This window comes from Passer domesticus, chromosome 2 (assembly GCF_036417665.1).
Source record: "Passer domesticus isolate bPasDom1 chromosome 2, bPasDom1.hap1, whole genome shotgun sequence".
Lineage (NCBI taxonomy): Eukaryota > Metazoa > Chordata > Aves > Passeriformes > Passeridae > Passer > Passer domesticus.
This window is the reverse complement of record NC_087475.1, coordinates 50,334,116-50,357,973: the sequence shown is the minus strand read 5'-3', so window position 1 is coordinate 50,357,973 and position 23,858 is coordinate 50,334,116. Positions and strand designations below refer to the sequence as shown.

The window sequence follows — 23,858 nt, the reverse complement described above, 5'->3', positions numbered from 1 at the left end:
TCTAGGACAGCATTGTGTGCAGGCAGGCACACTCCAAACATGCCCACCCGGGCAGGTGGCACCAGCTCACTGCCCGTCTAACCATTGAAATCTCTTCCTGTGCTCTCTTCTCCATAAAAGCCTTCTCACACACCCGAGCAGGCTGCAGGGGTGCCACTGTGTGGCTAGTGAGCTTGATGGCTGAGGTGGATTGAATCCCCACAGGAGGCTTTCCCCTTGAGCAGGCACTCAAAGAAAATATCTTCCCTAGGCACTGAAAACCAAAGTGGAAATTCATAACACCATACCCACCCTTCTCTCTGTAATCACTGGCTTTCACACTGTTCTTCTCACCTTGAACATGGTCCAAAATAACTACCTAAATCTGGGAGTGGAATTACTTACTTGGCAATTGCAAACCTCAGAAGCTGAGATTTAGAGTAGCTTCCTTTAGCAGGGCAGCTTTAAGAGGGATTATTAGCTCCACTGACAGAGACAGTGACTAGAAAACTCCTGGGATTTTTGTATTAAGGACTGGGCCACAATGGATTATTTTCTGCTTCCTTTCATTTAACAATAAAAGCAATGAATTTTCTTATTTCCTCTCTATTTAAACACTCCATGAAAACACTTCAGTGGTAAAAAAAAATTGTTTCCCCACATCTTACATTTCTGTCAGTGCTCTGCATTTCAGTCATCTAGAACAGGATAACAATTCATATTTTTAAAATCTTTCTGTGTAATGGAGAAACCAGCTGCAGAAAATACAACCTTTAATCCTAAAAAGCAGAGCCCTTCACTGGATTTGAGTATCTGGTGATCAGCACCAATCCCTGATAAAAATAAGTCCAATACTTTTCTTTTTCCCATTCATTGCACACTTGACAGAGTTTTATCAGTGCAGTTCATTACTTTATCTTTACAATGTGCACATTTGCATCACCTAATTCTTTCTTTTACTGGTTTGTAAGCCCGCTGCCAATGCGGCTGGACTAAATTATGTAATACAGTGAAGGTGATGTAAACCAACCCAAGGACCCCTTCTTCCCCTACATGTATGGTATTACCAGTACTTTATGGTCAACTTTACTGAGTCTTACCTTAATTCTACAACATGACTCTCTGGCTCATATTGTGTTTTTTCCTTGGAACTTTATTCGTACCCCACATTCTTTCCAGGTGAGTATTTCCTGTGAGGAAGGGTGCCCCTGCAGATAAATTAGCTAGTTTCTGTCTCAGCTTTCTCCTCACACTAAGGAAGGCAAAAATGTAATGGGGGTAGAAGAACATTTTTGTATCGACATTTTTACTTAGCTTTAGATGTGTTGTAGCATCATCTAGAGAAGCAGTCAACCTTTCCCCAAGTCTTAACATCTTTGTGGGCTAAAGATAAAAGTACCTTCACTGTTTTGAGAACTCGAAGAACGGGGGAAAAAAAGTTGTGCCAAGTGTGAAGGAAGAATATATCTAGAGCTGGCATGAAAGAACTCATTCAATCTCTCTATGGTGGATTGCACTAGTATATACAGAATCCATCATTTCAGTAAATTGATTCATCTCACTATTTCATTGAACCATATCCAGATCATTATAACCCTGTCTCAAATGAAATCATTGTAGCTCAATATGTCAAGCTAAAAAGTGACATTTTAAATAGGAAACTCTTTAGCAGGTTTTCAAGGAGAAGACAGGCTCTGTTTTGGCAGTGCTGTGACTACAGCACTGAGTGGAGGGAAGATTGTGGGTTAAAACCAACAGTATATATCTTTTACTCATGCCATCTCCTTTTGTCCAGGCATACACACACAATTGCTGCTGAAGGAGCCGAATTAACTCTTGGAATAGATGAGAACAGAACCATATTGCCCTGAGTCAGTCACAGTAGCTGCATTATGTCCTGTGTAGCAAGCTCAGTACTCTGGCAATATCTCATTATTCCCCTCATCTAGTGCTGTGTTTCATTGCTGAAATCCCTGGCTGCTGGCAGTATTGGATCACTAATGGGAACGCTGAGTTCTGTCCTGCTCCTACAGTACTAATTCTCAGGCTCTCCATTTCGTATCCAAACTTTTATTTTTCCTGAGTAATTAAGTTCATCAATTCAGTTATTTTAGTTGCTTACTTCTAATTTTGAAAAGTCATCAAAACCGATGGTGTTAATATTGGATTTACCAAACAAATGGTTTGAAAAGATGCCACATTTTTCAGGTGACAGCAATGAAGTCAATACTAGCATGCAGAGATAAACTCCATCAAGGTTGAAAGTAATGACAAAGGACAAATAAAAGTGGCTTAGCTGAGGAGAAAAGCACTGTAAAGCAAACTTATAAAATCAAGCCGGCAGGAAACATATGCACACAGATTTGTGTAATACACTGTAAGATACTGTAAAGGGACAGTGTTAATTATGACTCCATAGGCTCTCTCATAAAACTACCTAAGTCCCAAAAGCAGCCGGCCTTTTATTTTGACAGCAGGGGCAGGCTTTTGGAGAACATTAAGAATTAGAAAGAGATTAAAGTACTCCTACTTTTCCCATCAAGACACTCAACCTATCAGAGAAACATGGTATGGGATAAGAAAGTTCTGATTCTGTGATGCTCAGATGAAATATTGGTACCACTGCCAAACGGAGTAACTCTGATGACTTCACAAAGAGCCACCTCTATTTGAACAGTCAGATAAGGACTGTCCCAGTTTCCATCCTACTATTGAAATCATTTTGCAATTCCCAGGGCTGAAGTTTCTCACATAAATAATTAAAAACCTGCATTAAAAATGCTGTCTGCATTGTTTCAGAGGAGAGAGTTATTGCATTTCATGGTAGATTTGTGCTCTCGAAGATACTTCACCCTTGAGGAAAGCCAGGTTTTTAATTTTTAAAATTAGAAGTTCCTTCCAGGCATGCTGTGTTTCCTTGTAAACACGCTAGACCACTTAACTAACTCACTAACTACTCAACTGTATTTTTCTGAGGCACTTAATTTAAAAGTAATGACATGATGTTTGAGTATTTTTTTACATACATCTTTTCAATAAACATCACCCTAACTGACCTTGTAGAATCAGGCAATATAGTGAGTCAAATAATAAATGGGAACAACATGAGCCAGAAATCAAATAGTAAATAAATAGGTGAAATGATTGCTAAAGGTCATGGTGAGAGGGATTGAATCCTACTCTTTCCTCTTTAAGTCTTTGTAAGTAAATACTAAAGATAAATACACCTAAAGGAAAATGTACCTTCAGAGAATTGATGCAGTTCTCATCCTTAATGAGATATCACAGTGATGAGATGACCTTACAAAAGCATGAAGGGGAATGGGAGACAAGACATTGTGGATCAGAAAATCCCCCTAGAATGTTTAAAGGATGGTTTCCTTACAGTACCTTCTGTGATTAAAGACAGCAACTGCAGGTGCAGTGTCAATACCTGCATTCAGACCACTTGAGAAGTCAGGTCCTCAGGGTCAAATATTAAGTGAAGACATGAGGTTTTTCGGGCCCCTTGCTGTTGACAGCCGACAGCTTTGCCCTGTCAACCTGAAGGAACAGCAGGGAACCCTCTAGAAATCCTTGTGATATCTTCCATCTCCACTGTGAAAGTCAAAAGATCAAATCCAGATGTGAGCCTTAAACCAAAGAGAATGGAGCTTTAAATTGAAAGAGATTGAGTTTCTCTAAACCCCAGTAGATTGCAGACCAGCAAGTGTATCATTTAGCAGATCTAAGGATGGCTGTTTCAGAGATGTTGCTGTTAATATAAAGTAAAAGATCAATGTTCTGTAGAAACAGTACTCCTGCTCTTTCACATCTCTTTGCAAGGAGAAACCTAAAGCAAACTGAAAATAATCCTACTTTTACACCAAGAACTTTAACCTACAGACCCATGGAATTAATTGAAGCTGAAAACCTGATTTGAGACAAGCTTCAAAAAATGCTCAAGTATAGTTTAAATGTATATGATCTTCTAACACTATACATTTAAACTTCATACATGTTTGTTTCTTTAACTGTCACCCATAATTATGTGGCTGTAACTCAAAGTCCCTGGATCTTCTACATGACAAAAAAGAAAATGCACTCAATATAAGTGCCAGGTGAGATGTTTTCTCTTCAACTACATCATTAACAATAAGAAAATTTCAAATGTTACATTTATAACAGAATTCTATTAAGTTCTCCATCAAATACTGCAATAGTCTCTAGGTGCATTGCCTTTTTTGTGAAACTGTAACATTGTCAATCCTTACCTCTAGTCAGTGCTCAGCTCCTTTATTCCACCTCCCAACTTTCTCTACCCTCCTACCATGTTTCTTCCTATCCACCCCACCATAGGATGGCATCTGAGTAGATGCAGCTGCAATTTTTTGTAAAAATTCATGTCTGGAAATTTGGGTGACCATGCAGACTCCTTCTTCTGTAATACATAACAACCAATTACTGTCTTTCATCTCTATCCCTTGGTTTATATGTAATCCATCTACTCAGATCTTCCTCTCATCTGACAGCAAATCATTACATATCACACCAGTAATGGGAACAAAATGAATGTTCATTTAATCACCTAGCAAGACTCCCAGAACTGTTGAATTCTGCTTTTGATCCTTTCACAGGGCTGAAATGTGCTGGGAATGAGTCTAGCTTATGTGACCACTGATCTCAAACCAGATGAAAATGTACAGTGGTCGGTACATCTCAGTCATTGAAAAGTCATTGAAAAGTCATACCAAAGTCATTGAAAAGCACAAAAAAAAATTCATTGAAGATTTTAATTAGACTTGTCCTTGCTGTTGAAGGTCAGTTTCCTTTATTTTTTTTCTAATTTTACAAAAATAAGACTCTAACAGTCCCGAAACAAATGGACAAAAGCTGACAGCCATATTTCAGATCCATCTCTTTATACCATGTTTGAGTGCATCTCATATTATGTTGCATAAACAGATCCTGCTATTACAACTACCACTTTAAAAAAACCTCTTCACCTGCTTTATTGCATTGTTTAAGATAAAAGGAATTAGCTAGAGATAGTTGAATTGGAGCTGGATCAGTATCTGTAAACTTGGTAGTGCTAGCAGAAGACTACTAGCACTCTAAAGGCTTTACTCCTTTGTCTTCTAATTTTTGATCTGCCTTTATAACTTCTTCTGATGTTACTCAGTTGGTTTCTCCCTTCTCCCAGGACAGATTAGGCACTCCTGGCCCTCTTCTTTCCTGAAAAAAAGTCCTTGTTTCACATAGTTTGTTGTGGGCTGAATCCCACCAGACAACAACATGGGTCTGCTCCACACTCCTACCAAAACACCCACACTCTCAATAAGATCCTGAAAGTTTTGGCTATTTGAATCTACTGACAGGGTAAGTTTTATTTGTTATCATATTAAGAAACACTTCAGACCTAACAAAGATTCCACTTTGCACAGTGGAAATCCTCACTTCGAGTCTCAAGAAAAAGGTCTTTGTAGGAGTGTGCCCCCTAATGACAGAGTGGCAAAGCTAGCCTTTGTCCCCCAAAAAAGGAAAGAAGCCCAGAAGTTTCTCTCAACGATTAGGTGAAAAGCCACCTCATAGGACCTCAGAGACTTCACCAAAAACTCGGGGTCATCTAATCGGATAGAAGCCAAAAAGTCCCACCTGGCCCATCAGGTAGAAAAGAGGAGAACAAAAGAACTAAGAGGCTTTTGTGAGGTGTTTATACCAGGGGCAGATCCCTGTACCTGGCTCGAGTTTTTCTGTTCGTTATTTTGCCTTTTATTAAACCTTTTTGTTTCCAACACTGCAGCAGAAGCCATCCTGTTTATTATTTGCCTCCAAAGGTAATAGCTACGCTATCCTTGGGTGTGTTAGGTTCCTTTTTGAGGGTTTATAAGACCTGGCCCAAGAAAAAGAAACTAACAGGTCTTGACTCAGCTTCAGCTAATCGGCAGAGATATGGAACCTCTCTGAGAGCAGGATGTTAGCCTCAGTGACTTCAGCCCAACCTGGCAAATAATCAAAGGTGATCTTAGGGCTCGATATCACTGTCATACAGATTACCATTAGGGATTAATATGTCTCAATTTGCCTATTAGTGAAACAAAAAGTAGTTGGTATTTAGTTCAGACTTCAGTATCTGAAGGAGAAAAGTGAAAGCTAGACTTGACCAAGAACTACAAAAATATCCTCGGTTCCAGGTTTACCAGCTTGCCTGAGGACCTTCTCCTTACAACACTGCAAAGTGTGGTACATTTCCCTGTGATTTCTAGGCAACAATAAGCTTAGAGGAGGACAAGCATCTGCAGATCCACACAGCATGCCTGGTGTGCAGAAAATGAATGGCCACAGTCCCAAAGCACAGTAGAAATGCAGTAGGTTTAATTTATCCACAACATGCTGGCCCTGCTTCTAGCTTTGGGAAATCAGTCTGCTCTTCTACATATAAATAATACATCTTCTACACACTGTGTTATGGAGATGCTGCTCAAATGCAATGAATTTCATAAGACCCAAATTCACATCCTTTTCCCAGTGTGAGAGCAGCTGCTGCCACGGCTAAAATATCTCAGAAGAGCCTCTGAGTGATGAAGCTATAGGATATCCTGGGAAGGACCTTCCCACCCTCCTGGTGAGCCTGTAATATTGCACAGTGAGGAAGGAAAAACTCCAAGGTGACAGAGAGAGAGAGAGAAATGGAAACTTCATGCAGAGTTTTGGTCACAGGCTTGGGCAAGGGAAACTAAACTCAAGGTGCAGCTCCCTCTAAATTTCATACATGAGACATTACACACTGTAGATGAAGACAAGAAGTGTCTGGGAGCTGGAAGGAGAGCTCTGTGTCTTTCACCTTCTGAATTAGGGAGGGCTCTGATGCCCAAGACACTCACCATCACTAAACAAACACTGTTCCTTATAGACTACATGAGAAAAACAGATGCCTAAAATAGGTGAGTGGTGTTTTCCCTCTGCACATATCAGAGAGATCTTTCTCATTCTCTTGACAAGGTGTTTGCTTTAGGAGGCTTTTTAGGTGAAGCAGTGCTTCAGTTTGCTCCACATCACACATCTGGAGAGGTGGACTGGATTGCAGGTGTACTTTCAAACCCTTTTTCAGTAGTGCTAAGCACCAAACTCTCTTCCTTTGTACAGGCTCTTCTCATATCACCAGAGATCTTCAAGCAGCATAACTGAAGCAGGTGGAAGATCGAAAAAGAATCAACATACATGAAAAATAAATACTGAAATAGTAAATATTGAAAAAAAATCTGCTTGTGAAAAACAGGCTGTTTAACTTAAAATTTATTTTAATCTTCTCTCACATATCACGTGTTCTGGCCTATCCAAATGATATTTCATACTCTCCTACTAAGCTGGAGACAGAGTCTTCTGATTTACTCTGAATGACAATATGACCTGCTCTCTTCAATGCCTTGTATGTGACAAGGGAAACAGCAGCTTTACAGCATTTGCAAGGGAGGGAGATTTTATTTTTGTCTTACCAGTTGAAGGAACTATGACTAACATTTAGCTCATGTTTCCACAGTGCTTTGATGTTCTGAAGTGCTGAGTTCATGGGACAATGCAGTGTTTCTAAGAGGCCTTTTCATGCAATTTCTGCTACGATATCTTCACTAACAGCTTGTAAGTATCTTAACTTGCATTGTAGCACTATCTTCAGCTTCTCTTTGGCTGACTCAGAGAATTTGGAAAGTTTGCTATGTCACGTGGATATAGAAACAAGCTTAAATCCATAACATTGCTGATTCTTTACTTTTAAAGAACCAGCACACTGTTATTTCCTGATAACTAAGAATGATTACAGCTGCACTTTTCCCATTGGTTTTATTTGCAATGACTTCTTAATCCCTTGTACTGTTGCTGTTCTTGTTTGACAGACAGGTGACTGCTGGATTAATCCCTGAAACTTTATGTTCTATTTAGCAATGACATTTGCTGGACTATTTTAAGGAAATTAATAGTCTCAAGTTCTACATTTCAGGTAATAAAAACTTAGCAACATGAGATTTCTAGCATGAACTTCAGACACATTTTCTATTCCTGAGGGAAAAAAATGATGATTTGCATTCACACTAACATTTTGAAGGTTTTGAATGGTGTTTACAAGGTATGGATAAGCAATTGTATGTACTCATTTTACAGATTTTCTCAATGAAGGTTAGAACATAAAACAAGTTACATTAACTACAGCCTTAATCCTTTGCCAGTAAAACTTGCAATTGCAATTTTGGATTGGAATTTTCCATTATTTTGGCTATCTATTAGAAGTCAAACAGACTTAAATGATGAAGAAATCTCTTCTTGAAGAATCAATTATATGTAAATTTTCTATGGAATTCTTTTCAAGATTCACAGAAGAGGCAAAATATCAGTTTCCTGATGTGTAGAGCCATCCAGCAGCCAAAATATGTTTCATGGAGCCTCAGGTAATCCTTTCTGCATGCAGCAAGAGAAGGGAAAACTGGAAGGAACCTTCTTTGTTCTACTTCTTACTTATCATCTCATGGTAAATCAAACTGTTGGACACCAAAGCTTAGCAGCACCTGGGAATCTCATCCTCCCTCTTTTATAACCCATGGAAAGTACAGCATGAAGAGGGACCCTACAGGGGGTTAAATATATTTGATACTTAAGGAGTAATCATATGGGATAATTGCTAGTGCCTTGTGAGACCTGGGATTCCATGTCTGTGTGTTTTGTTATGAAGCCTATATTTCCCATTTGCCAGAGCATTAATGCCCACTGTCTCAGCTTCCATTCTAACAGAATGGACAGGAAAATCTTCAAAAAACAGTAATGAGAACACCAAAATTGACCAGACTTTATTTTTCTGTGCATTTGAACCTTAGGGTTGATAGAAGTTCTGATAAAATATTTTTGTTTCTGTTTAAAGCAATCACATTGTTTCCCCACATGGCTTCACAGCTGCCTAGTAATGCATGTTCTCATTCAGCAGACTTTCTCATAGTGAGGGATGGTACAGGCTTCCTTTCTCTTCCCAAAACACACCCCAAAGTCCTACTGACAGCTAGGGTCCTGTGTTTTTAAAGCAAATCCAGCTGAGCAGAAAGTTCATTTTCAGAAGCTAAGGACAACCAGACAGTGACCATGTAAGCCTGATTCTTTAGGAATCATGCTAAGAACAATAGCAATATTTAAAGTAGCACAAAAAAGCTTGAAAACACAAATACTATCAACCAACTAAAGTGTTTGTATAGCCAGAAGAAAGCTCAAACCAATAGCTGGGAACTTAGTTTCCTTGCAGATTGTGTCAGCAGGAAAAAAAAAACAGAAACTTTTTCCCACATAAATTTCAAATAAACTTTTCTTTCCTCTTCAGATGACCTTACTGTAAAGAACAAAATATCCAACTCTCCTTTGATTTCTGTAGCGCACTTACACATTCAGACAAAAAAAATTTCTTTATTCCTCTGAAAGTAGAAATTATAAGGACAAGTACAGCAAATTTAATCAAATACTTAATTGATTCATACAGAGAGGATGGTACCGACTGTGATAATTATTTGATTGATGTTTAATCATTGAGATGTCAGATAAATGCAATATAAAATTTGAGCTCCCCTTTTACCTGAAGAGGATTCTTGTTATTTATCATAAAAATCAGTGTCTTAACTTGTGTTTACAATGATGGCGGAAAAAAGAGGCTTTCTTTGTGGCTAAATAAAAAGAAACGTATTACCTCATCCAGGAATATTCTGGCAGTCAATGCTTTATGTGTAGTTTGTGCTGATGTAGGTAGCAAAATTAACATATGGAAATCATTAGATGTCTTAGTTTTCAAGTTTCTGCTGTGTATCCAGCATTACAACATGACATGCTCAGCAGCAGAAGACAAATTTTGAACACCAGTCCCAGATGATTTTTTTCGATTCTGAAGTTGTGCAATATCACTTTAGTCTCTGTGATACCTAAAACACTGAGTCCGGGTAGCAGTTAATGATCATACTATTAATTCATTTTTTTCTTATGCTGTCATTAATTCCACCAACATGACTGTGACCTTCAAAGAAATGTCATCTCAGTGACTTCACAATTCTGCAATGGGTTACAAATTGCAGCCAATAGCTGGAAATGTCAAATTTCATGTTTTTGCAACATTTGTAGCAGACTAAATTACAGTCTAGATATGGGAAAAGTTGGCCTGTTTCTCACTTTTGTGAAGAAAGAAAACCATTGCTAGAAGCAACTAGACACTTGCGTGATAATATTTGAAAAGTCTTCAGAATTATCAGCATGTTTAAAACAGACAAGAAATGTCTGGTTTGAATATAAATATTTCATAACCAGGAAAGATCTTAGATGTAACACAGTTGGACTGACTGGATTCAGTGCTTTTAGTTATAATAATGCTACTTTCATGTAGTCAAATATGAATGCTTATGACAATTTTGCATTTGTTCTATGTGGGTCAGAGAACTGGATGGCTATCTATTAAAATGTTTGAGTGTGAAGACCTGTAGAAGATTATAAAGTGGTCTGCAGTTGTCCCTCCTTTCTTCTACAATGATAGTATTCATAAAATTTATTAGTTGCTTAGAGATCCACCTATCTGCCATAGCTTTTGCCTGTCTTGCCGGCCTCCAGTCCTGTACTGACTGGCATCTTTGTGCCCACCAGGTACTGTTCCAGAAAGAAGAGATCAAACACAGAAATGGAACAAGAATTGACATTCTGCTCTTTCACATATTTACACTCTGCTTACGAAAAAAATAGAGAGAAAAGTAAGTTAACTTTTAGCTAAATAACCAAGAGGAAAGTCTTGAAGAGATTCTATTTATAAAAGAAATGCTAGCACAAACACTAGACTGTGTGTATAAAATGACTAGATATTCATCTGAATGTAAACATCACTCATTTCTTGATATCACTCAGACTTTTACTAGACAGTTATTAGCTTTGGGGTCAAATACATTTTAAAGCTGGGCAAAGGAACATAGACTTATTCCGAAGTCTTCTCTGATGTTTCCATGTTCACTTGGAATAAAATTTTCAAAGAGTGGGAGCTCAAAATCTCACAATAACAGTGCTCACAATGGAAAGATACTCCATATTTCTACACTAGCTACCCAACACTAGGGCCTCTGTCCAGAAATTACTATAGTTTGCTTCCAGATTATAACAAAATACTGAAGACAATTGTTTAAAGACTGTACCATTTTTATATTGCACAATAGGAGATCTTGGAAATAGAGAAAGAATCTGTCTTGTGATGTCCCAGAGAAGCAGTGAGAAAAAAGAATAGGATTTCAGCTAAGGATTTACTAAAAATAAAAGGCCATCATGTAGTGATCTTATGAATGAGCAGTGGAGTATTGCTGCACTTCCCTGGCTGGGCTTATGTCCTGGGACTCATCCATATGAAAACTATCATCCTGTTTCAGACAGCTGTGTTTATCTACACATTTAACATGCTTCTTCCTTCTATCCTACATCACACCAAGACAACTTCCCCAGAGTTTTCCTGACCTTGAAGATACGTCATTGTTTACATCCAAGGCTTTTGATCCTGAGCAGCATCTGTCAGGCTAAGCAAGTTAAGCTCCATCAATCTGACACAACAGCTCTAGCTTTTCCAATAACATGGGACTTCATTCACTCTGAAAAATGGGATTATACCTAACATGGCTTTGCATCAAGCTAAAAATAAACAAGCTCAAATGCATCAGTTGTTTTCTCCTTTTGACAGTACAATTGAGCAACAAGCTTATTAATTTTACAGATATGAGTCTCTTGAGGACTGACCACTGAAGACAAAGAAAAGCCATCTGATAAAATCTTTGCAGTTTGAGTCCTTGAGGCAGGTACCTAACTTCTTCTTATTTTCTTTTCCCCCTGAAAAATGGGGTATTTCCTCTATAGATTCTTCCTATTATCAATAATAAATAGGTTGTATAGCTTTACATGTATATGTAGTGGATATAATAATCAGAAAGGTAATAACAACAATACTAGGCTGGATTTGAGTGAAAGAACAAAATAAATGAACCTCAAATTGTATGTTACTGCTAGTAACTCAATAGTACCTGAAAGAAAGGCTTGAGGCTTACAGCAATGCACGTAGCTAGGATCAGAGCTCATCAATAGATGGAACTTGTTGGGGGGAGAATAAAAACTTGAGCAATATAACATTTGAATGCTAATCAAAACTGCATCAGTTCATGTCCAGAATGCTTAGAAACTATCTAACTATGATGGATGATGATGAAGCATAGGAATTAGGAAGATCTGACTACTGACTCCATCATGCTTATCAGTACCTCAGCTCTCATATGATAGACAAGCTTAGGTGTTCCAGTACATCTGATGGTACCAGTTGATGTATTTACCACTGACAGATGATTCAGCTGCTATTAAAACCAGTGTGAGCTTTATGGGTTTTGTTTGTCTGGTATGCAATGTCGTTTGAAAGGATTCTGATTATCACTCTTTATTTCCATACCATTTCTCTTTTGTTTTGCACTGAGTATCCTCAGATTCTGGTTTTCCTTTTGGTTGTTCATGATTGTTCTTGGATTGCAGAACTATAAACTGGAGTCACCAAAGGGTTTGTGTAGAGATGACACAGTTAATGCATTTTTCATCAGTGCTATGAATGGCATGAACTATATTTTAAATAGAGAACATGAACAATGCAATATTTTATCTACTGTGTAGACAAAAAAAAGTATGAAGTAACAGCCATAAAATAGGCAAGAAATCAGAGATGTGAGTTAAATTCATCTCTCCTGAAGTTTAACCTTACCTCAATGTTTACCTGTGCTGTGTTCTTTTCAAGATTCAAGCTGGTTTTCCTGGATTCTGTGCATTCTCTAAGGTTATTCAAAGGTCTTCTTTTTATAGTGAAATGTATGTAGAAAGTGAAAAACCTGTTCCTAAGAATATTCTGAGCAAGTCAATTGCAGTTCAAACATATTTCTGTGGAATCCTCATGAACAATGGTTCTGGATACCTATGAGTTCCTAAATCTATTTTGCATTGTTGGAGATAAGAGGGATCATAACCAATTCTAATGTGAATTATTCCTGGGAATATACCCAGTGAAATCTACAGACAGTTTAACATCCATCATCCCCTCTGCTTACCAATACAAATTCCCTTGAACATGTTGGTCCATTGTTCATGTCCATTCATGGGCTTATACCCAGCTTGAGTTCAGTGTGGGCCGTGTTCAAAGAAGTTGTGTTTTCTCTGATGCCAGAATGACTTAAAGGGCCGATTGATGTTTGCTACATGTGGGAGTATGTCCTGCCACCAGAAGAGATTCCATGATGAGTCCTGCCCTGGATTGGTAAAATAGAGCACAGGAAGATTCCCTGGGGGCTAATACACTGGGGATGGAACCACTTTTATTCACCTAAGACAGAATGACTCTTTAGCCTCTTCCTTGTCATGTGGTATCCCATGCATCCATTGCACGTACAAAATGCAAACAGCCTCTGTCTTCTCACAGACACCTCTGGTGCTGCAAAGGAACAAGTGTGTATCAGGGCACAAACATGACCAAACGCCTACACGCTCCTCACTGAAATAGATATGCATTATTCACTTGGTGCAATATACCTTTGGGGAAAGCACTTTCAGTCACAGAATGGAGCGTGAACAAACCTCTTGGTTCCCAACCATGCTTGAAAGCTTCAGGGAAAAATAAGAACAAGAAATAGACTGAAGACTGGAAAAAAATATTGCCCTGGTGAAAGATCCCTTGCTGGAAGGCCAGGTTTATACTCCTGATCTACACTGTAGACTAATTCCTGCAAACAAGAGGACCATAATTCCATTAAACATGCAAATGGAATGCAATTGCTTCAACTCAGTTTTCCTTCAGTGTTTTTCAGAGTTCAGCAATTCATTTGTGCAGAGTTCAGCAATTCATTTTCATGCATATATATAAATACAACTAGATAAATCTATGGACTCATCAAGCTATTATTTTGCAGGAGAAAAAGAAAGAAAATAAACTGCTAGGAACTAGAAGCAACTCCAGCTAACAATGAGTATGGGGTCCTATCTGCTCTCTGTTTCCTAGTCCTAATCAATTTAAACTCAACCTGTGTAAGGTTCCACAGGCATCTCATTGACTCAGTACCACATCACATAAGACTTAGTGGACGCTTACAGAACCCAAATCCACAGTTTTGCCTACAGATATATTTTAAAAGTTACTTTAGTGGGAAGAATGCTTTATGTGAAAATCTGTAAGTTAGGTGAGGCTTTCATGTGCTTCCTGATATCTGCTGTGCACCTGAATTCACTTAAATGTTCTAACATATCCCTGTACTTGCCTTGTTTTTTATTTTTCAAGATCTTCAGGATAAATCTATACCTTTACACAGCAGAAGGCCAGGGAATCACTTCAGCATTGGACTCCTGATTGCCACCATTACCCAGCTGCTGATGGCTTCCACCTTGGTTAACTTGGTTAACTCATCTCAGGCTTTCTCAACACAGTTCCCTGCAGTGATTCCTCAGAAAGCAAACATCAGACTTCATCAAATTTCTCTGTCTCCACCCTTCACAGCCTGTCAGTACTACCCCAGTCAGCTTTGAAGCCTCCACATTCTCTCTAGCCACACCTGTGGGCACAAAAGATTCACCCTGTGCTTCAGGCCATGGCAACACCTCTGTGATGAGCTGCTTCACAGTCATCACATCACTTCACACACCTTAAAGTGAATTAAAATACAGTCACACAGCACCCCAGTCATGACTTAGCATCACCAGGGGATATCCCTGGCCAAGGGATATGTCATGCAAAGGTCATCCAAAAGCCTGTTGGATTAAACTAACACAATAGGAACAGGATACCAAGAACACAGTCACCAACAGAAGTCAAATAACTCTTTTTTAATACATCATTAAACAAATAGTGAACCATGCCTTATATTATTTAATTACTTTCAAAAGACTCTTAGGCATGACAATAATAAATGTTACACAGGTCCTCTGTAATATAAAGTTATTGTTAATTCTGTGTTAGATAATTCAAAGATGTCCAGCAATGAAATTAAGTATTTCAATGGTAATAGGTAATTTATTTGTTCTGAGGATATTTTAGTTTGACTGCATTTTAATTTCAAACTCTTGTAGCCATCAATTTCCATGGATGCCAACAAGATAAATAAAGCTGTTAACTAAGCGAGAATTTACTTGTAAGTCAAAATGTGTGCAATAAACTGAAGGCTTTTTCTGATTGCTACCAAACGTTGTCAGTATTAGAAAAAAGTATCTATGATGCTTGCCTCTCACAAACACTAACTAGAATTTTAATGAGATAAACAATAGCTCTTAGAAAAGGAGTTTTTCTACAGCAAAAGGGATTGAACAGCAGTGTTTCATGTTGGTTACTTCAAAAATAAGAATGATTTGTATCACATTTACTGGATAAACTACACCACGTATTTACATTGATGAAGAGATGGCATCTGCTATTCTTATGTAGATCAATATATATCTATCATTCTGCACCTATTTTCCCACATTTTTATTGGCACAGTGGTGGAATTAAAACTTCTGTGGAATAAACCACAGAAAATAATAAGAATTGCAAATGTTCAGAAAGTTGAAAACATTTGATTGCTTTGGAAAAAAAAAAAATCAGTGCATTTGAAAAGAATAACAGGATAATCAAGCAAGTCCTGTTTTACTATTGCAGTCTAAGAGACTTTTGGGCTTCCAGCAGAGAAGGCATTTATGGATCATCAATGTATTATTTGTAGAAGTAAAAGGAAAAAATACTTTTGTCTAGAGACAATAGTCTTGATTATGGTGTTTCTCAAGTAATAAAAGTATATGCAAGTCTAGAATATATTTTTGCCTTTTTTTTTTCCTACAGACATCATCTTAGAATGCCAATTTACTGCTTACAAATATTATTTGCATATATCAGTTCAATAAACAGGCTGCTAAATCTGCCTGGCATTTTGGAGGTGCCAAATGAAGATTTTAGAATGAGTAAATATATGGTTATTATACTTACAAGATCCATAACATGCCAGTCCTCAGACTTCATAAGAATTGTCTTTTGTGAATAATTGCTTTTAAAGTAGAGGTCAGGAACTGAAGCCAAAAATAATTTGATGTTGGCTATAGTTTGTAAACAAGATTCCCTTGACATGCTGGCTTGACTGTCCCTGTTGTAATTTTCTTTGGCTGGCTTTTAATCTTGTTCAGTTAAAATAACTACAGAGAAATTAAAAGGCTGATTAGGTTTGGCAAGATATATTTTCTTGTATAAATCTAATATCTTGAGAAAACAGTCTGGGGCATTCAAAATTTTTCATGTTTATCTGTGAATGTAACTTTGTGTTCAGGGTATAATGTTGATCTACATGTTCAGTAGATACATGAGAAATTATTAGCCTTTTGTGTAATTAGAAAGTTAAGAATCAGAGCAGCTGTAAAATACTGTCTTCATTAAATTAATTCATCTTGGTTGTAGAATCATAGAATGATTTGTGTTGGAATGGACCTTAAAGATCATCTAGTTTCATTCTAGTGTTGCTATGGACAAGGAATGTTCAGCTAGACCAGGTTGCTCAGAACACCATCCAGCCTGTCTTAAAAATCTCCAGGGATAGGTAATCCACCTCTCTGGGAAATCTCTTCCCACCACCCTCACAGAATTTTCTCCAAATCCCTAATCTAAACCTGTTCTGTTTCAGATTAAGGCTATTCCCTCTTGTTCTCTTACTAAATACCCTTCTGAAAAGTCCACCTCCAGTGTTCTTGCAAGCCCCCTTTAAGTACTGGAAGGCTGCTCAAAGGTCTCACCACAGCCATCTCTTCTCCAGGATGAACAGCTCCAAGTTTCCCAGTCTGTCTTCCTAGAAGAGATGTTCAAGCCCTTTTGATCCTCTTCATGCCTTCCTCTGGACTCGCTCCAACAGGTCCACGTCTTTCTTGTGCTGATTATCCCAGGGCTGGATGCAGCACTGCAGTGGGGTCTCACCAGAACAGAGCAGAGGGGCACAGTCCCCTCCCTTGCCCTGCTGGCCACGCTGCTTTGGATGCAGCCCAGGACATTTTTGGCTTTTTGGGCTGTGAGCACACACATTGAGCCATATTGAGCTTGTCATCCACAAACACCTCCAAGTGTCCTTCTCCAGGGTTTGTCTCAATCCATTCCCTATCCAGCCAATACTTGTGCTTGGGATCTATTGCCAAGATTTATGCAAAGAAAACCATTGGTTTGGAGCACAGAAAATAATCAAGAAAATAAAATTTCATTTTCTGTTCCTGATCTTTTAGACCAAACTAAAACATTGAGAAAACAATGGCTCCAGGAAGCAGTGTTTCTCATTTCAACAAAAGGTAACAAAAATATCTGGGTCAAACAAATGGTGATACACACCCAAAATCTTCTTGTGAAAAAAAACCAATATACTGACTGTATGGTACTAAGAACACTATTTTTTATCCCATTAGGATTTTAGCAATGTATTTATCCAAATCATTAGTCCAGTTTTCATGCTATACGTTCATTAAAAGTATTTAAAAAGCCCTCATAAATTATAATCTTATAATTGCTGTACAGTAAAATATACTATTATTTACCTTTTTCCCATTAAATTATGCTTGTTCTTCCAATGTCACTTTGGGTTGAGTTGAGAGCACCAATCTTCTTCCTTCAGAAGTGATGAGTGCATTTTACCTCATGTCATCACTTCCTTGAAGCATTTGTTGGGAAGGGTATGATGCCCATGGTAGTGGGATCTCTTCTTCTTCAGGTTTGGTGGCCATCTCAGTTTAATTTTTTACATTTTCTTAAAAGGACCAGCTTTCAGTTAAAGTTTGAAATTTTTCCAGTACCATCCCTTAGCTCAGTATAACACAAAAGGCTCTTAAACTGGCCTGTGGTGGCAAGGTCTGATAAGATTTGACAGACCTTTGCCGTATGCAGCATTTCCAGTATGATCTACAAATGGTCAGGCAAAAGCCACTTGACCACTAGACAAAATATGTTCATGTTTTTGCATAACAAAGTATTAGAATCTGTAGGTTTAGAAAGGATTTCTCATTACACAGGGACTTCAAAAATAATTGAGGAAACAATGACTTGTTACAGTTCAAAAGTTTGGGTTATGGAACACTAATGGATAACTTTTTAGAGGGACAATGACAAAGTTTCATGCAGGCCTATTGTCTCCCTATATTTTAATATCATTACTTCTTGCATCAATTTTCCATGCTTTCCACTGATTCTGATAATTCAATGGTCTGCTTCTATTTACAGGAGCTCTCTGACATAAAGACAGATTTATCTGCAATGCTCCAATGGATAACTTTAATTATACGAGACATTAGTATGTCATAGACCTGTGATTAAACTTGCTAGCAAATTTTACACTGTAGATGTATTTTGTTATAAAATACCAGTTTTCAAAGTGAAATCTATTTAAATAAAGTCAGTCTTTTTGATAAAATGTTACAGAAAAATGCTTTGACATTTAAATCCCCCACGCCCCCAAATTAGTATTTTTTCATTAGTATTTTTTCATTTTAAAAATATCTTCTTTTTTACAACTATACTGGATCATATTGAAAGAAACCACAAATTAATTATGTCACAAAGTAATGCAAAAGAACAGTGAAAATATTTTTTTAAAAGAAATGTTGAGTTATATTTAATGAACATTTTTAGACTGCTGATTCATGAATGTCTGCATTTTAAATATTTAATTCCCATTGAGAATGGGAACTTACTGTGATGAGAAAACATTTTTCTTCGGATACTATTCATGGGTATTCACTGGGAAATTGAAGTAAGACCCCAGATATATTGTTGTCCAACCTGTAGTTGCTGACCTTTGTCCCAAGGTTTGCCAGATTAGGCCAGTTTGGGAAGCAATCCTGATCTTTAATAGCCAGAGGCAAGAAGCTACACAAAATTGCTTCAAAGAAAGTTCTGCTGCAATTTAAGGTGCAAAACCAAAAAAAAAATGCTCTTACTCATACTTACATTTTTTAGACAAACTAAAATTTATTCTGCACCTTTGATGAGGTATCCCATCATTCTTAGTTTCAAAATTAGTCTTCTACGTCTCTTCAGTAATTAACGTAAGTGCCAAATAATCTTTTCCCCCTATCTGATAAAAGTCAAGTAGCTTTCTTTAAATGCCAGCAATCATCCTGCTTCCTGATATCTCCTTCCTCACAACACATCCTATCTCCCCTAACACACAATGTCAGTCAAGACCTCTGAATCTAGCAAAGCTGCTTTACATTTTTTCATTCCACTGGGAGTTCTCTGGTCTACCCTCGTTCTCTTGGAGAATGAGATTTTACTTGGTCAAAATAATTCAAGTACCCCTTGTTTTTCTTAGTAGGCAGTGAATTACTTTAATCTGTTCTACTGCTCTACAGAAGCACAGGCCCCATGGACGTTACACCTCTTTGGACAGCAGACAGAAGAGGAGGAGATATGTATCCAGAGATGATGTCTTCCTCATGGCTTGAACACATATATGAATATACATGCTCCTTTGGCTCCTCTCAAAATAATGAATTTTCACCTTGACCCATGCTTGCTTTTTCCTGCACATCCACAAAGCATTCTGTGGGTAAGGCACACAAAATACATTTGTGTCTGATATTTCAAAATGATACATTAATTCCCTCCCCCTCCCCTTTTAATTCTGGGGGACAGAAGCCATCTCTCTTGTAGCTGTGTGCAAGACCTATGCAAAAATAAGTCCTATTGCATTCCAGGCAAATGAGTGTACTCTCTAACACTTAAAAAGTAATTATGGTCATTATTTATCACCATCATCTTCAGCGAGGAAAGAAGCCTTTTGCCCTTCAGGCACAAATAGATGTGGTCTAAAGCAACAAACACTGAATATGACATTCTCTAGTACAGCTCATAAGCAAAATAAATGCAAGCATCTGAGCTGTGCTGATGCTATGAAGACTTAGGGCTGTCTTCTATTGCATGTGCCAATCTTTCCAATAGAGTTTTATTCAAGATATATACATCCTATAAAATACTGCACCATATAGAAATACCTTGAACTGGTACTTCTGGAAAGAGTAACTCTGGAATTGGAATTAAGGGGGAGTGATTAACCCTGGGCTAGTTATCATCTTCTGTGTCTCTAACTGGGGCTGGTGCCTCTGCATGCCACCAGCAGTGCTGTGCAGAGGGGCAGCAGAGTGCTGAATGGCACAAAGTAGGCAGCAGACCAAAAGCAAGCAGCACACAGCATTGTTCACAACCTGCTCAGGTGGAGATGGAGAGCAGCTATTAAACCATAAGGACACATCATTCAAAAAGCCTCTGAAAAAGCAAAATCTAAAGAATCAGAAAAAAATTGGTTTAATCACTTTTGCCAAAACTATATTCAGCCTCCAAGGTACTTGTATGCTGTAGCACACATGCTTCTTGGGCTGTGTAAGGAGCACTGCATTTCTTTAAAATGCAAACTTTCTACAATTTGCTATAATTACTAATATTTTGTTCCACATAATAAAATAGTCACAGGTGTGACTATTAAAATATCTCCAAAAATGCAGTTTTGCAGAAATACTTTTCACTGGAGTACACTTAAACCTATTCATTTTAAAAATCTAAAATGTGATCTAATTTGTAGCTAATGTGCATCTAATGTATTTTTCAAATTTGTAGCCAAATGTCCTCAATATACAGAAAATACAGGGCTTAGGGTACATAAAAAGAAAAGTATACATCAGAGGTACTTTAAATTCAAAGGCCACACTAGAATACCAAATTTATTTTTTCATAGTGAGTATTCACAGCACTTAAATTTCACTTAAATTCCTGGTGGTAAGTCGGTAAGGCAGACAGCAACTTTGAAGGCTTTTGAAGGACTGACATAATGGCTCTTAGAGGGGAGCAGGATCAAGACAGTGAATGGCAGATAATACCTCAGGAGGAACTTAAACAGTCTGAATACGACCTGCAGAGAATTCCTAAAAAGCATTCGACTAGTAACATTTTGATCACAAATGTCCAGAGTTTCCAGAGGCTTTGCAAACATTAAAACCAATAAAGGCACACAAAGATAATTTCACACTACTGAGAATCAAAGAGCATGTGGTAAGAGGAAAATTCTGATGGTTTTATGAACTGTACATTTCTGGCATCAACCCTAACATGTTAATCTGATTGCTTTGTCTACAGAAACAGAAGGAAAGAGCTAAGCAATTTTTCTTCATTTTGGTGTTGCTGTTACAGATTGAAGGAATAAGCAACTCATGGAGTTCTGCGTCAAAAAAATGTTCCGCTGTCAGTTCCAAGAATATCTGCAACTGATTGATCACAACCAGCATTTGCTTGACATACTTAATATTGAACAGTATATACCTAAAAAAATTTTTTATAAAACTGAGTTTCAAATTTAAAAGGTACTAATAACTTCTTTGATTAAATGCTAAGGAATATAACTTTGTTTTTAAAAATAGTATGGAAATATAAACTCCTGGAAACTGAAGCAGTTACTTGAAGCAGATTTTTGGCTTGGCTTAGCTTTCATCAGTTCTATGGGATTTTCCATTATATGACTTGTTGAAAGATGCATGATATGATCTGAATGACTGGTGATTGATGTGTCCCAGGGAGCACAATTTTAACTGTTCCATATGAAATAGATGTCTATCTACCAGGAGCAGACATAGTCCAGCAATTTCCCAACCAGCCAAAAGTCTGGGCCAGTATTAGAAAGGTGAATTCTTAACTTACTGAACTTTTTTTTTTCTTTTAACACAAGATTCCCAAAGGTAACAAAAGTCCTCACAAATATTCTTACTGAAGTTTGACGCATTCATTCCTTGACACTTCTGCTTCCACAATATTTAAAAGAAAAAAGGGACAGCTGAAAAAAAGTAATTAGTATTAATTTTCTTTCCAAAACTAACTAAAAAGGTAAAGAAGAAAACCGACAAGGTATATCTAGAAGAATAACAAATACTGAAAACCTGAGAACTTGACACTGGCCACCTAAACTAAGCGAAGGACTGTGCTCTTCAGTAAGTACCTAGCAAGTTCATACAGTGAGCTAAATACTCCAAATCTTTCTTCTCCCAGTTTCTCTCTTTGATGAACTATTTTCCTGATCAGTCATGTTTGTATTGTATTTCCCATCCCAAGAAATGCCAACATACATCATAAAACAAGACCATATGCTACCAAAATAACATATGAATCTGTTTTGGAAACAAACATTGCTCTGCTGGAATGAAGGATTGAGGTCCAATTCACATTACAGTTTTCTAGGTGTTAGTTTTTAAGCTCAAACATAGAGGAGATATACCCAGTAACCAGTTTACTTGTGCCAAGTCCATGGCACTCATATGTCAAAGCTCCATGGCTTAGCCTGCATCCTTGGGGAGGGTGGTATCAATCTGCCAGCAGGAAATATTTCCTCCTGTCTGCTTACAGTGATTCTCCACGATGGGCTTGGCAAGGACTGTGTGTGCAATGGAGCTCAGCCCTAAGCATGGAAAGTTCCAGTCCTGAATTAATTGATGTGGTAAGTTTCAAGCTAGTGACATTTTGAGAGGCACAAGGAGAGGATCAGAGTAAAAGCTGAAATTCAGTGTCTCTTCCGGTAGAGCATACTGTCTATTTGCATTACAAAATAGGCTTCTTACAAGTACATTCTTCTACTGCCCATAATAAAGAAAAATACAGAGACTGACAGGTATAGAGTATCACAATGTCATTATTAAACTCAAAACTGACAGAGTTATTAGAAGTAAAATGCAAATTTTTACCTGAGAGGAAAAACTATGGTAAAATCTTCGTCACTGACTGCTTTTAAAATTGAGACCGCCTGCATGTTTATCTAAAAGATGTGCTCCAGTTCCAGTAGGAATTAATTCAAAATGTTATGGGCTGTGTTACAAGGTCAGACTCTGTAATTGCAAATCTTCTATTACAATCAGTTAATCTTCTAATTCAATTTTATGCTATGCATTTCTTATAAGATCTTGAATCCAAAGAAGAATCACAATGAGTGATTTGAGATTCCTATCAAGACTAAAAGAAAACTGAAGGGTCAGAAAGACAGAAAAACACATAAATTGAAATAACAAAATTTAAAAGATCACAAAATTATTGTCAACAAATAACACTAGTTCTATTTTTCAATCAGCAGACTGCTAACACTGAGTTATGTAGAACCAAACTTTCTTTTTCAGGTGAGCAGACAGGTGCTATGCTACCCTGTCATTTTCACTCCTGGGCTTTGCATTTGAGGTTTCAAAATAATTCTGTTTTAGTGGGAAAAGAGGAATTTGACCCATCTTCTTCAGCACTTTTGACTATTTGACAGGTATACTACTTGGCATCACTGATACCTCCTTTCAAGTAGAGGAGGAGATCAAATTATTCAAGAGATGTTCCTTGACTTCTTCTTCCATCCATTTTTTGAATGACAGATCTCTTGTCCTCTGTTTGTTGTTTTGTTTTTTTTTTTGTAAAGGACACTGATGATGGTCCGGTCTGTTCTGACTCTTGCTAGAATCAATGAGAGAGTAGCAAACATTCTAAAAGACGGCATATTAACTAAGCCAGGCACGTGCTCAGGCCATTGCAAACAAAGAGAATTAGAAACTATTAAAAAACAAATAAATAATCACTAATTTTGCTAAAGGATTGGGTCTGCACTCATGCAAATGCCTGAAATGTGTTCTCTGCATCCACACTGCACTGAGTCTGGTTGGGATGGAGTTAACTTTCTTCACAGCTGTATGGTTTTTGACTGGTGACCAAGAAAGTGCTGATGGCATATCTGTGTTTTAGCTACTTGGTGTCAAGGTCATCCCTGTTTCTCACTGTGCTGCCCCAGAGAGGAGGCTGAGGTGGGCAAGGATTGACAGTCAGAGTCAGGGAGATTTGGTGAGTC

General features: G+C 37.7%; 3 long non-coding RNA genes across 4 annotated transcripts in view; 2 read left to right on the top strand and 1 right to left on the bottom strand.

The window, feature by feature from the left end:
- LOC135295410 (uncharacterized) overlaps positions 1-23,858 on the bottom strand; it is a 75,526-nt gene that overhangs the window by 4,961 nt on the left and 46,707 nt on the right. The window lies entirely within an intron of this gene.
- On the top strand, positions 7,357-10,711 carry LOC135295409 (uncharacterized). The gene is made up of 4 exons (XR_010357491.1): positions 7,357-7,596; positions 7,851-7,954; positions 8,321-8,399; positions 10,612-10,711. It is a non-coding gene; the product is annotated as an uncharacterized LOC135295409 (long non-coding RNA).
- On the top strand, positions 16,515-22,616 carry LOC135293897 (uncharacterized). 2 transcript variants are annotated; one of them, XR_010356010.1, is made up of 7 exons: positions 16,515-16,571; positions 16,785-16,880; positions 17,242-17,304; positions 19,357-19,553; positions 21,188-21,357; positions 21,875-21,978; positions 22,391-22,616. It is a non-coding gene; the product is annotated as an uncharacterized LOC135293897 (long non-coding RNA). The 2 variants fall into 2 exon arrangements; XR_010356009.1 differs by having other exon boundaries at positions 21,134-21,357.